Source organism: Acromyrmex echinatior, chromosome 7 (assembly GCF_024713525.1).
Source record: "Acromyrmex echinatior isolate Ae372 chromosome 7, ASM2471352v2, whole genome shotgun sequence".
NCBI classification, from domain to species: Eukaryota; Metazoa; Arthropoda; class Insecta; order Hymenoptera; family Formicidae; genus Acromyrmex; species Acromyrmex echinatior.
In genome coordinates, this window is record NC_141858.1 from 7898104 (window position 1) to 7909642 (window position 11539).

Here is an 11539-nt window from a genome sequence, read left to right on the forward strand (position 1 = left end):
TAGTTTATTAATTAAAAATAAGTATATGTAACATTTATTGTACATATTTATATAGTTCTTTTTATGTTTCTTTTAACTATTAAATGAAATAGAATTCATGATATATTTTTACGACACAACTTTTTTTTAATTCAGTTGAATTAAAACGAAAAATTTTTTATTCATAATTCTGAATAAAACTTTCATGACGCATTTTTAAATGAAACAATGGATTTTCTACTTACAATTTTGAATTGAATAGCATTCATAATTCATTTTAAAAGAAAAACTTTTTTATTCAATTGGATTAAAAAACTGCATTACCTATTCAGGATTTTGAATTAAACAGTATTCATGATGCACAGAAATAGCCGATATTATTTGTAGATTTAATTGGATTGAAAAACTTTCTTGTTTACAATTTTTAATTGAACAGTATTTACAATGCGCATATAAAATACTATAATATTATTTTTAGATTGAAAGGCATAATATTATTTTTAGATTGAAAATATATTCTATGCTATTCTTATAAATCAATAAAAATGAATTGAAGATTGAAAAGGATTTACTTTAACATTCATGAATTTGTATTTCTGAAAATCTGAATACATTTTAATCCATTTCAATCATTTTTGTTTACTGAATTTTTTATAGAAAGTCCATTAATATAAACAGCATTCTTCAGATTGTTTTGATGACATTATCTTAAGACTACTTAAAACTGTCTTAAATATAATATATATAAATATAATATATAATAATCGATTATGAATATACCGCCTAGAAAACACTGTATTAACACCTTAAAATGGTAACAATCTTAAGACGATCTTAGAATAAGAACAGATTTATGAATATTGGCTGCAGAATGCCTGTCAATCTGATCGTTTTCGTCAACAGTTATCAAACGAACGGCGAGTTCACAAAGCGTAATCTCTGATATAACGTGCCGTGTATTCGTCTTTATAAATGCGTAATATCATATTACAATTGTCATTCATTATCACCGGATTGCACTCGCGCAGTTTACATAACACGATGTTACGATATTACGTGTCGCTTACCAATAAGTCGGCCACTCAATCTAATCGTCGATGACGACTTTGTTTTAAACAAATGACCGAACTCTGATTATAATTTAATTGTCGATTGATCCAATCGGCAAAATCTCTTAAATCATAATTTCTAGTTGAAAATGTCATCATCTATAATTTTTTTCATATATTAACTATTAGGTGTTGGAATTAATTCGTAGCGTTTTTTAATGAAAGAATGTTATTTATTTCACATGAGCATTAAAAAATACATTAATGAAAGTACTTCCCATCACTTGTAAAACGCTACGAATTAATTCCAACACCTAATAATAAAAAAATTAAAAATACTATTTACTTAAACAATACTGATATTTTGGATAAATACAAATATTTGATAAATACAAGAATTATTTGATAATTTAGTCCTTAATTGATGATCAATTAATTCAAACGGTAGAATTACTTAAAGCAAAATTTCTAATTAGTTATCTTTTATTAAATTTTTTTTTCTTATGTTAATAAAAAAAATAAAATTCGATCTACTAAAATAGTACATAACATCACTTAATAATTAGTTAATTCTTAATCTTCTTAATTAGTTAATTCTAATCGGATATTCAATTAGCAGAACAACGGGGGGGGGATTCTAGTCTAGAAAGTAAAAAAAATCGATTTCTTTTAATTGCATTTTTCGCAAGTATTTGGGTTGTAGAAAGTACATAAAAGGATTTTTGCGGATCCGCAAAGATATAGTGCCTGGAATATAGGTGCCTTTGTAAGGAGCTCCGCCCTGCGCTCAGAAGCAGGTAATAAAGCATTGTATAGGGATTATATTTTGACTCGGATTCGGGCGATTGTTATTTTTGAAAGTTGAAAATATTAGAAACTTTTATTTTGAAAGTAGGGTCAATTCTAATCTATCTGTAGAGGAACAGCTGTTTGTACATCAGTGTTGCTTCGAACGTTGGACGCAAACAAGTTTTTCGTGTGTCAAATACGTGTTTCGTATACTTTTATGCAATAAAATGGACAGAAAAGATTCGAGAAAATAACGAACTTATACAGATCGTCAAAAAAAACAACATTTCAGGGACAATCGATTTATGGTTGAGAAGAAGGTAGAATTTACGAGCATGTCAGCAAAAAAATTAAAGACTTCTCTAAAAATACTGATTTTTCTGTTTCGAAAGAATTTAGTATGTATGTAAACAATGATATTCAATTTAATCATCTCGAAGCTTAGGATTCAAGATTCGCGTAAAATGTAATTGTAACGAAACTTTCATCAGCTCATCATTTATCGTCCTCAGTGTAAGCGATTCTAAAAAGTGTTGTGACAAACAAAAAAATGAAAAATAAAGAAGTTGGAAATATTGAAAATTATCTTATCTGGTGTCTGACGACAGCACTTGGAAGAAAAAAGTTTTTTCTTTATTTGGTATGTCTATACTTATTGGTAAATATTCAAAAAAAGTGCTTATCTCTCTCTCTCTCTCTCTCTCTCTCTTTCCCCTCTCTCCCTCCCCCTCCCCTCTCTCTCTGTAGTGAAAAGCAGTATTTGTCAAGGATGTTACTTCCCAGCAAACGAGAATGGATTGAAATGAATTGAAATGGATTCAGATTTTCAGAAATATTGATTCACGAATGTTAAAATGAATGCTTTTCAATCTTGAATGCATTTTTATTCATTTATAGGAATTGCATGGAGCATATCTCTATACTTTTCAATCTAAAAATAATATTAGCTTTTTCTATGCACACACATTGTGCATACTGTTCAATTCAATATTTTGAATAGGAAATGTAGTTTTTCAATTCAATTGAATCCAATTCAATCGAATTAAATCCAAAAAAAAGTATTCGCTATTTAAAATACGCTTCCGGATAGAAAAAAATTTCAATCCATTTTTATTCATTCTTGTTTGCTGGTTATGGAATAACAAAAAAAAATGAAAACATTGATGAATGGTATGATACACATGAAGAAAATTGTGCTATTAATCATAGCGGAAGTGCAGAGATGGAAATCGACGCTATTACTGAAATGTTTCTAAAGTCAAAAAATGAGCACGGAGTTCTTTACGTGAAGTACAGGGTGGGCCATCTATTGGTACGTTTTTAAAAATGCGATCAAATGAGCATACATTGATATTTTTTATTAATTTTTTTTTTGTTGTGAAGCTAAAAGTATCCGCGTCAAGAATGAAAAACGATTTCGTTCATGTGGCTCCCTCTACTGGCCTTACAGTATGCCATTCGGTCACCCCAATTATTAATGACATTTTGGACTACCTCGGCGCCAATTTCACTCAAAACAGTCGTAATATAATGTCATCCACTAACATCCCTTTCTCACGAACTTTCCTCACCAATTTGCGTATAGCTCCTTCGGTGGGTGCTCTATCACGACCCATATTTCTTTTCAAAATTCGTACAGTTTCGGCGACACAGCACTGACTTTGAAAATAAGTTTTTAAAATTTCAAAACGCTCTTCAAGAGAAAACATGTTGTTTCGTGCCGCGGACGGTATGACTAATAAACTGTCAAAATTTCGGGTCTGTAGCTCGTTCGGTGTTGCCATACGACGAAATTCAAAAACGTACCAATAGATGGCCCACCCTGTACATTGGAGATGGTGATAGCAAAACGTTCAAGGGCATTTTAGATATTAATTTGTATGGGGATGAAGCTACAGTAAAAAGAGTGCGTGGGTCACGTTGAGAGAAGAATGAGAAAGAGACTCCGAAATATAAAAAAAAGTAACAAAGGTATCGGTAGCAAAGGTGCTAAGAAATTAGCTGATAAAATGATCGATGAACTCACGAAATACTATGGCTTGGCTATTCGAAGACATCCAGACTCTGTGGAAGATATGAAAAAAGAAGTCTGGGCAACTTTTATTATCATAAAAATTCCACTGATGAAAGCCTGCAGCATCAAAATTGCCTGGAGGGCGAGAACAGTTGATGTAAATGGCGGCCAGCACGCTTGCTAGTTTCCAGCACTCGTATTTATCTCTCAATTCAAATGTATGGAAAATAATTAAACCCATTTATGAAAATTTATCGAGTGATGAGTTGCTGGAACGATGTTTGGATGCAGAAACGCAAAATAATAATGAATCCTTGAACGCTCTGATTTGGAACTTTGCTCCGAAACACCTGCATTGAGCAGCAAAAAAAAGTTGCATTGAAATCGCAACTTTTTTAGTCATGATAATATTTAATAAAGGATTTGTATCCATTTCAAAAATAATGGACGTAATGGGAGTGACCATTGGCCAGCAAGCCGGAAATGCACGCACACAACCGCAACGAAACTCGCCGATCAGAGCGGCGTTCGTCCGATTTCAGAAAAAAACCAACGGGCGCAATTCAGAGACGAAAGAGCGGCGATCTGCACGATATGTACGAGGAGGAAGGTGTCCTTTATAGTCTTAGAATAGCAGATTGATTGTAAGTAATATTATTCGAGTGTTCTCTCTCTCTCTCTCTCTCTCTCTCTCTCTCTCTCTCTCTCTCTCTCTCTCTCTCTCTCTCTGAAAAATCGGAAAGTAATTTTCAAAATGACACCATTTTTTTCTAATATTTTTTTTTATCTTAAATCAAATGATAACCAAACTTATATGCTTTAATAATCTCTGATTTTTTTTATTTCAGACGAACAAAACAGTCGCAATCATGCGTAACATCTTATTTTTTTCAAAATCTTATCTAAACTATTATATAAGGCTTATTTCTTGAAAAATTACAATAAAAAAATTCAAAAAGATATTTGAAATATGTACTAATATGTAGGAAAAATCCTGATTTGAATAGACCTTACGAATTTTTCAGAAAAAATTCATGAAAATAGCCTAAAAATCAAGCTAGACCAAAATCCCCTCTTCGTAAAATCCCACTTCTAATTTCATCTTTTTTTCCTACTTGTAAAATAACATAAGATTTATATTATTAGGTGTTGGAATTAATTCGTAGCGTTTTATAAGTGATGGGAAGTACTTTCATTAATGTATTTTTTAATGCTCATGTGAAATAAATAACATTCTTTCATTAAAAAACGCTACGAATTAATTCCAACACCTAATAATAATTCTATTTACATTCACAAAATATTATAATTATAATTGTTTGATAAGCTAATCATCTATTAAATTAATCATCATTTTATTGTTCATCGTATATATTTTTCTAGAAATTCTCCATATCTGTCATAACGTTTCTCTGCTCAAAAGGAATTGCTTCAACGCTACGTGATTAATCTATCACATTTTATTCCATAAACATATGCATTTTTTCACGGCGTTATTCTTCTCTTATACATTACACTATCTGCACGAAGTAGTTCTTTTAAAACTAAACATTTTTATTTTATTCTTTTTTTCCTCAAATATCTAATATTTGTTATTAGAGCTAAAAATATAGAAAATTATATATTACACGGTTATAAAGTACAAATCTTACTTATATATTCATTCATGCATTTAATTTACAAAAAATAAAAAAAATAGATTTGTAAATTATTAGGTGTCGGAATTAATTCGTAGCGTTTTACAAGTGATGGGAAGTACTTTCATTAATGTATTTTTTAATGCTCATGTGAAATAAATAACATTCTTTCATTAAAAAACGCTACGAATTAATTCCAACACCTAATACTATATTCCTAATTTTATTATACATGTATACATACACATATACGACTTTATCAAAGTTCCTGTTTACTCATTACAATTATCTCAAAAAAGCAACTCACAAAAACTCTCGTTAATTATATTTTAGTAGCAATATTTTTCAGTAATTTACAACAACTTTATCGTGTATTTTTTGCTTTCTGATGTCACAATTAGAGATATAGAGTTTGATGACTTTCCATGATACAAGTTTGATGACACAAGTCAACACAAGTGTCGTTCTATCTTTGTCACTCTCTGAATATTAAGAAGGATAGAACAATACTTGTATCGATTTGCGTCATCAAATAGAAAGCACTTATAGTAATGATGAGTGAATAATAAGAATCTTAATATTCTATATTCAGGGAGTCAATCACATAACTTTTTCCTTTTAGTGCATAAACATGAAGAGTGAAAATTTTTTATATGTATACATTTGTACATTACATGTGTAAAAATTTTCACTTTTCACATTTCCGTTCTAAAGAAAAAGTTACATAATCGATACTCTGATTCCAAAAACGAAGAAAAGAATAAGGAAGAAAAAAATAAATAGGAAGATGAAAAAGATCGAATATATAAGTATTATATTCTTCCCTTCTCTCTCCTTCTCTATTTACATAAATATTAAACTGTCAAAATAGGCAATAGTGTTTCTATTTTTTTTTTTTAGATATGCTCTTTCACGCATCGTAATTTAAAATTTCGAAATTTAGCCAAAAAATGAAAATAAGAAAAGAATTGTTTATTATTAAAAATAAGAAACGTGTAAGGATAGCAATCTTATAAGATTTATTTGAATTGCTTGTCCAAAATTTTTAAACACTTAAAACAAGAAAATATTTGAACATTGAAAAAGCGAGGGTGCTGAATGCAAAAAACAACACGAACAGACCTATTCACAAAGATAAGAAGCAGAAGGAGAAAGACAGAAAGTGCATCGAAAAAAGGCATCGCCACTTGTCACAAAAATATGCACGCAAAACGTCATTCGGCGAGACGCATCACGCGACATTCGAAAACAGTGACATAATATCGCATCGCCAATCAGATTCGCTGCTTCATTTTTTCCATTCGCAGGAACTTTCGTGCATGTTTTCACATATTGTCTTTCACACTTTTCTTGCATTACAGCACGTAAACGAAAGAAAAGGCGAGCGGCGTTTAAAAAATGATGGATGCTATTGTATGATGATATCAGTTGACAAAAAATCGCAATGAAAATGCAAAAGATTATACATATATCAGAGGGAACATTTCACGCTGGAGAATGTTATCTGTCGGATGACGTATCGATTGTTATCTTGAACGAGACTTAAAACTCTTTTTTTATAAAGTCGAAAGAGAGAGGGAGAGCCTCACTTTAAGCTTTGCTTAAGTTAAAGTAACACTTATTTGGTGCAATCAGATCCCTTAAGTCGGTTGCACCAACGTTACTTTACTTTGTAAACTCTCTCTGTTTCTGTCTCTCTTTCGCTTTAAAACGAGAGAGAGAGAGAGAGAGAGAGAGAGAGAGAGAGAGAGAGTTTTAAATCTCGTTTAAAGTCAAAGTTATGTTGGTGGAATCGGGCCTTAAGACAAATGTAAGACAAATGCAATGTGTTAAAAATAACTTGAAAAAATTACAGATTATTCTAAATTGCATTTAAAAGTAATAAAATTATTCTCAAAAATTAATCTCAAAAAAATTAGAGATAGTTGACCATTTGGAACAAAAGTTACTTCAATAAAAAGTAATATTTTTTAAATTTGTACTCTAATAGAAATATATAAAAATGTGTTATAAAATAATGATAAAAATCTCTATTTTTTTATATAAGTATTTTACGAATTCAAAAATATTTATGTGAAGTTATATTGAGATGTAAACATTAATTGTTCAGTAAATAAACAAAATATTTATTTGTTATAAATAATTGATGAATCTCAATGAAACTTTACACAAATCATTTCTAGTACTAAAATATTTATATCAAAAAATTTAGATTTTTGTTATTATTTTTTAAATTTTTATAATATTAGTTTTATAAATAAAACTAATATTAAATAAAATCAATAATCTATAAAAATGTGTTGCTCAATAAAAACAGAATGTTATGAACATAATTTTCACATGTAGTTTGCTTAAAGCATTAATTATTAATATATATGTTTTATGCTCCTTAATTCTTACCTGTTAAATTTTGAAGGCCGGAAGTCCAAAAATTATAATAAATTGAATATCGTTGAACTTTGTCCCTGATTTTTATTTACGTAAAGATGCCATTTCATGTAGCTAATAAAAACTACTTTATCTTCATCAATTTTAAATTATACAGCGAAGTTGTTTAGGTTATGCTCCAAGTTCGATAATGTTCAATTAATAGCGAAACATCACTGAAATACATGTCATGTTCATAGAATATTTTCCAAAATTAATTTTGGGAGCGACGCAAAGAAAAAATCATGTTCGCTGCGATTTTTGAAAATGAGTATTACCTACAATAATAAGTATCAAGATATATTTCAACGATTGGAGGAGAGCCAAAACATAAAATTGGCCCATTTCACATTATGAATTTTTTGATATTTTTAATCATTATGTTTGGTCATCTACGATTCTATGAATTATTTATACTCGAAAAATTTGTTATACAAGGATATGTATAATATAACATAAATATTTATAAACATTCATACTTATATATGTCCTTCTTTCTTTTTGTAAAATTATTTTTAAAAAATGTATGGACATATATAATTATATATGAATATTTATGTATATTTATATATAATATATATATTTATACATATTCATGCATAAAAAATTTTTTATCGGATAAGAGGACCGAGAAATTCTTTGCTGTGGAACATAAATTAAAATAACACACATGACATCATTAAATTGGAAAAATCGGTATCTATTTGTATATTCATACATTATTAATTACTATTTAAACTATTACTAATTAATTATATTAATTTTATTTATATCTTTATTGTGTTCTTTTCCTATCATATTTCTATCATATTTTATCATATAATTATATTATATCAAGATTTAAAGTTTAAGCAGCATATACATATTAGGTGTTGGAATTAATTCGTAGCGTTTTACAAGTGATGGGAAGTACTTTCATTAATGTATTTTTTAATGCTCATGTGAAATAAATAACATTCTTTCATTAAAAAACGCTACGAATTAATTCCAACACCTAATATATTACTAACATTTTTTAAGGAGTCATCCGTTACATCTTTTTTCTCTCGTACGTCATCAAAGGCGCAGTCTCGTCACATGTTCTAGCTTTTCAGCCAACACAGCCAAAACCTTACTGTTTCAAAACATTTGATTTATTAATCAGAAGAAAGAATTTTATTATAATTGATAAAAAAAAATGCTTCAAAGCAAATTAGCAATTGTAGCATACGACGAATTGTAGCATGACATTTACCGAACCTATAATCTATATCTCTCTGCACCTCAATAAAGCTATTTTTATTATTATTATTATTAATTTGTAATTTCTCAACGAATATAATATGATATACACAACAATTTTACTTGTTAAGTAGGAAAAATTATAACATTGATATACGTAATGTTATTGACAGTTTGTGTTCTGCAGATTTCTCGGTAATTTTGTGCCAAAATCAAGCGCTTGAAATAATAAGTTATTAGTCAGTATATTCCTATAAAATGTCAATCAACAGTGACATCTGCTGCATCTAGAGTACAATAATTTATTAAAGTAAAATAATATTGTATGTATATGTTATACATATTTATACATTTAATGATACCAATTTCCAAGTTTGCAAAATAATAAAAATAGTAATAAAAGGGTCAGCTATGAGCAAATAATTAAATCACAAAATAAAAATTAATTTGAAATTGATTTTTTAATAAACTAATTTTTATTCTATAATGTAATTGTTCATAACTGACTTTTCTATTACTTTTTATCAGTTGGCAACGTTGCCTCATAAAAATAACTCGTTATCGTTCTTTTTGCTAAAAAGTAACTCATTATCGTTACTGATTTACAAAAGTAACTCGTTATCGTTACCATCAAAATGTAACGAATCGTTATTTCTTTTCTTGACACTAATAGAATATTATAGCGTTTTTCATTGTGGCACTTGTGCGTATTTATTGTTAGTGCACATTAAAGCCATAGTACGCAACTCTAATCTAAATGTAAAAATGAGATATCTGAGATAATATAATGTCTAAAGTATATTTTATCAAATAGCATAATAAAATGATTGAGGATTTCGTGATTTAAGGACGTTCTCCGACTGCAGTTGTGCTCAATCTAATGAGTACACATTAGTGTTCACCATTATGAAAATAATTTATTTCATATAGTATAAGATGTTCCATAAGTGTTTTTATACAAGTTTTTTTTATACAATATAGTTAATGTTCTAATAAATACAAATTATATGAAATAAAATTCTTTTTTATGGAGCTACTTACTCAATGATTTCTTAAAAATAAATACCGGAAGCAATATTCAGACAAATTTCATATTATTCCTTGTGATATCAAGTTTTGTGTCTCATTATTTCAAAAAATTGTTAAGAAAAACTTATTTACAGTGAATAAAAAGACCACTTTCGAATAAGCTTTATTGTTAGATAGGGATCCTATGTTAAATGCTACTAAATTATGTTATACTTCAACTTTAAAGTGGAATATCTCGATTTTTATTCCCGTTCCGGGTTAGTTTTAAAGCATATGTTCAGGACACTAAAACAAGCTTTTTTTGTAAGTTTCAAAAAATCTAAAGAAAATAGATTTTTCGGAGAACGTCCTTATCTCGTTTTTATATTTTTTAATTATACATCTTTACGTCGATAATACAGCGGTAGATAATACATTTAAAATGCATTAATTAACTTAATTAGTTCTGCCAATGGAAAACGCTATTATATGCAGATTCTTGCAGTAATTACAAAAAAGATGTTAACATTCTCTCTCTCTCTCTCTCTCTCTCTCTCTCTCTCTCTCTCTCTCTCTCTCTCAAACTGCAATATTAAAAATTGCAAAATACCCTTTTGAGAAAAAAAAAAGTCAAGGCCTAATTACATGTAATTATACACGTGTAATTATATGTAGAAAAAATATCAACATAACTTGTAGTATAGCGGAGCTCGAACGCTTCAACAGTTTTGTGTTCAGTTTTTTCTTAGTTTGTTATTAGAGCAAATCATAGTTCAGTCTCAGTTTGTCGAAAATATATTCCTATAATGAGAAAGTTGATATGCTGTTAATATTCAGTGAATGTAAAAGGAATGCATGTGAAGCTGCAATTCTGTATACCACAAGGTATCCACAGAGATATTACCTGTATGCAACAATGTTTTATAACATTGAAAAGAATTTAAGAAATTATGGAGAATTTGAAAAGGAACAAACCGTATTTAAGTACAACTGCAGACAATACTCTTATGGTCTTAGTACATTTCCATTCGTGCAATTGCTATTGAAACTGGTATCTAAGAGTAACTGATATCTATTTATCTAAGAGTTCTTCGTTCATAAGATGATAAAATAGAATCGTCATCACTCTTACAAAATGATCAAAGTACAACATTTACGTATAACTGTTTACAACGTCGTCTAAATAACATGGCTAGTTGTTGTGAAAATAATTCTGAAATATTGTATTACGGAATATCCTATGGATGAATGTAAGTTCTCAAATAATGATGTAATTAACCGTCATAATCATCACTTTGGTCGAAGGATAATCCCCATTGGTTCTGAGAACATAATTTTCAACAGAAAATTACAGTGAATGTTTGGTGTGGTCTAGTATATGGTCATCTGATTGGATCTTGCTTTTATGAACAGAA

At 29.0% G+C, this 11539-nt stretch overlaps 1 pseudogene across 1 annotated transcript in view; it reads left to right on the forward strand.

The window, feature by feature from the left end:
• The window catches only part of LOC147909136 (uncharacterized), a 7317-nt pseudogene extending 1869 nt beyond the window's left edge, over positions 1-5448 (forward strand). Inside the window, exons 2-5 of the transcript XR_015545797.1 lie at positions 2349-2505; positions 2917-3107; positions 3630-4475; positions 4680-5448. The product of XR_015545797.1 is annotated as an uncharacterized LOC147909136 (transcript). The remainder of the gene's footprint in view (positions 1-2348; positions 2506-2916; positions 3108-3629; positions 4476-4679) is intronic.
• Positions 5449-11539: the final 6091 nt, after the last annotated feature.